Source organism: Orycteropus afer, unplaced genomic scaffold (assembly GCF_000298275.1).
Source record: "Orycteropus afer afer isolate SDZICR_OR568_19922 unplaced genomic scaffold, OryAfe1.0 scaffold00009, whole genome shotgun sequence".
NCBI lineage: Eukaryota > Metazoa > Chordata > Mammalia > Tubulidentata > Orycteropodidae > Orycteropus > Orycteropus afer.
In genome coordinates, this window is record NW_006921596.1 from 19332980 (window position 1) to 19336892 (window position 3913).

Consider the following 3913-nt stretch of genomic DNA (forward strand, 5'->3'; position numbering starts at 1 on the left):
GGAGGCCGCCAGCTGGCGAGGCTGGGGGCTGGAGCCCTGGCTCTTGCCTCAGCTCTGACTCTCTGTGTGAGTGGGTGGGTCTCTGCCTCTCTCTGGGCCTCAATTTCCTTCTGTACACTGTGGTGGGGGAAGGCAGGATGGAGCCAGGTTGGATAATGTGACCTCAAAGGTCCCATCCAGATGCACCCATGTGTCTGAGAGCCCGTTGATCCAGGATTGCATAAAGCTGACACTCCTATAATCCTGGGATCCCAGCATACAGTGACAACACTGCCCGCCCACCTTTATGGCAAAGCAGCTGTTCTCTGCCATCACCCCCCACTCTGGTCTCAGTAAGGGTCTGAGCTTAAAAAGGGGAGTCTATTGTTCACACAGCCCCTTAAATGAGCACCAGCCTCTACCCACCTGTCCCTTGTCACTTCCTCCCACGACTCCAACTTCTGGCTGCCTGTACCTGTGAGTGAAAGACATTAGGAGGTTGGACTTTTTGGGGGGTTGATCCTCCTACACAGCCTGCCTCTGGCCAGTCCCACAAGAGCCATCTTCCCTTGAAGAGCCCCGTGATCCAGGGGCTGCAGCCCTCCAGGTGTCAGGGACACAGAGTTTCAGAGAACATTACTGACTCAGTGCATGATAACTCTCCACTCTGACTGCCACGTAGGCGGCCAGACCTCAGACCTGCAGTCTGTGGGGATGGTCAAATAGTCATGCGCACTGCACACTGAGGCCTGGGTTTTTGCTCCTGTCCGTTCAGTGTGTGGGCCTGAGGAGTGAGGGTATGGGAGTGGGCTTGGAATTTCCACCAACCAGGGACCACGACGGCCTCCCTCACCATCTCTGCCCAGCCCAAGCTCAGGGCCTGGAACCACTCAGGCCCTGAATAGATATTTGTTGGCCAAATGAATGTGTGTGTGAGTTTGGCTCCAACCAGACAAGGCCTTGAGCCATGGAAGCATTGAGAAAGTCCAGGCCACGTTGGGTCTGTCACTTCTCCATAGTGGCTACACCTCTATCTCTTAGTGCTGGTTTCCTCAGTAGGAAACAAAAAAAGACAGAGATCATAGAGCTAGTGGTAGAGATAGAGACATAGGATAGATAGATAGAGAGAGAGAGAATTAGCAGGCAAGTTAACAGTGACAGAGAACAGAGACAGACCAAAGACCACCAACATTGGTCTCAGTACCCTCCTCAGATTCCACCCTATAAGTTCCTGCCCTCACTCTGGCCGTAACTTGCTAAGTACCATGGGAAATCTCACCCTCCCCACCCACTGTGCTTTGCAGACTGTCAAGACCCTTCCCGAAGAGAGAAGTTATTACTAGGCCCTCCCTCACAGCCCAAAAGCTGTGGCCTGCCAGCCGCCTCTCCCACCCCACATGGCAGTGCTGGTGTCTGACAGGAATGGAGGTGGTATTCCCAAAAGCCCTCACTTACCCTTCCTCCCAGCCACAAACAGGAAGGCAGAGGCCCTGGCTTTACGCAACTTGCTGTGTTCCTGAAGGGAAATCCTGCGGTGTGGACATTGCATCTGCTGAGCCTCGTCAGTTTTTGTGGACAAACCTGTTGGGTTTGGGGCTTTATCTTCACAGACATCTGTTTCTCAAGAGGAGGGGTTGGATGCTCTCAGGATTAGTAATCTTGCTCAGAAAGAACAGCTGCTCCAGGCTCAAGCAAGCCTGGGTTCAAATCCTGGCTCTGCTGCTGAGGAGCTGTCTGACCCTGGGCACGTCACCTCGCCCCCCTGAAAATTAGTTTCTCCTTCTGTAAAATGGGGGTTATAGAAGTCCTTGTCTTCCCGGAGAGCATTGAGATGACAAAAAGAAAGTGCCTGGCACTGGTGCAGGAGGAGGTGACTGGCTGCCCATGACCCGCTTGGTTTAAAGAAAAACCAAGTGGAACCTTTGTGTACACCAAATTACGAACTTCTGCAGTACATACATAAAATAAGAGGAGTGTGATGTTAAAGGTCCCTTCCAGGTTCCCTCCTCACCCCTGCCAACGGAGCAGGCCTGCCTTGGGAGAAGGAACTGGAGGCCCAAAGCGGCCCAGCATCCCACCCAGGACCATTCAGCAAGTAGGGCTGAAGCCAGGGCTAGTTGCTCCCTAAAGAGCCCTGATGGTGCAATGGTTGAGCACTGAGCTGCTAACTGAAAGGTGGGCGGTTTGAACCCACCAGCCATTCTGCAGGAGCAAAGACCTGGCAGTCTGCTTCTGTGAAGACTACAGCCTGGGAAACCCTGTGAGCAGTTCTATTCTGCCCTACCAGGTCGCTATCAGTCGGAATCATCTTGCCAGCTCACAGCAACTGGTGCTCCCTGGACTGCCAATGCCTCCTCTAAGGGCATTTCTTGGATTCAAGAATTATCACCTGGTCCCCGACCCTGAGACTCAAGGGAAACCCTGGGCCATGGCTTTCTCAGACATCCTCAGTGGGATGTGGGGCCAACTGAACCACAGGCGCCCGGTGGGCTGGTTTCCTGTTGCAGATGGGGAGGCAGATGGGGAGGCGTGGCTGACCTTGGTCTGTGCTTCTGTTCTGGCTGACTCTTCACCCCAGGTCCAGGCAGGCGCTGAGGGATTGAGGTCCAACTGCCTAGAGGCTCTACAAACAGTTGTGCCAAAGGTCAAGTTGAACACCTGTGCTAAGGCCAAGAGGAACTATGGCAAAAATACATCCCAAGGCCTAGCGTAGATGGATGGAGTTCCCATCACTGAAGAGTAACAAATGCAACTCAGGAGGTGTGATAGCACCAAGGTTGAGAGTACAGACCCTGAGTTCAGCCTGGTCCAAATTCTGCTTCTGCAACTTGACTGGGGCAGATTCCTCCGCTTTCTCAGCCTGTAAAGTAGGAATCCCTTCCTGGCTGCTGTAAATGGTTAACCAGAGGCTGCTATGTAGCCCAAACAGAGCTGCCTCAGAGAAAAAGTCCTGACAAGCTACTTTTGGAAAAGCAGCCATTGTAAGCCCTACGGAGTGCAGTTCGGTTCTACTTTGATGCACCTGGGGCCCATGAGTTGAAATCAGCTGGAGGGCATTTTTTTTTTTTTTTTTTTTGAAGTAGGAATAACTGTTGTTGTTGTTGTTGTTGTTATGTGCCGTCGAGTCGGCCCCAACTCATAGAGACCCCTCCTTGGGTTTCCGAGGCAGTATCACTACGGAAGTAGGATTGCCCAACCTTCCTTCCGAGGAGTGGCTGGTGGGTTTGAACCGCCAGCCTTCTGGTTAGCAGGCAAGTGTCTTAGCCACTATGCTACCAGAGCTCCTAGGAATAACTGTAGCTGCCCAAAAGGTTGGTGAAGGATTAAATCAGACACCAGTGGTCATGTGTGTGATTAAGCCAGCGTTCGTCTTGGTCATAACTTTATAAGGCCTGTGATGATCCTTGTTCTGCAGGGAGGGTCCCCATGAACCATGGCACCTTGCCTGTTTCTCTTGATTCTGCCCCAATTTCTTCATTTCTAACGTTTTTTCGTTTCAGTATAGCAAATATCTAGGGAAATAAGATGTGCTTTCTCCATGCTCTTAGATAGACAATTTCATATTAAAAGATAAAAGCCCTTCACAAAGAATTTATTAATTCAATGCAATTCCAATAAAGATTTCAGTTGCTTTATTTCATAGACTCTCAAAAAACTATTCTATGATTCAGATGGAGGCATATAGTATTCTAAGAGCTAAGTCAACCTTAATGAAAGAAAGGCCTAGAAGGAAGACTTCACTCCAGATATGAAGACATTACAAGGCCAGGAATAGGCAAGAGCACCAGTGAAACAGAACAGAACCCTCAGTGGTAGACTCACATATGTACACTTAGGCACTTAAAACATGGCAAGGGGGCACTAACAAGAAGGGACATATGGCCCCTAGTTGCCCTTCAGGTCTGGAATTGAACCCACAACTGTGGTTTCCAGC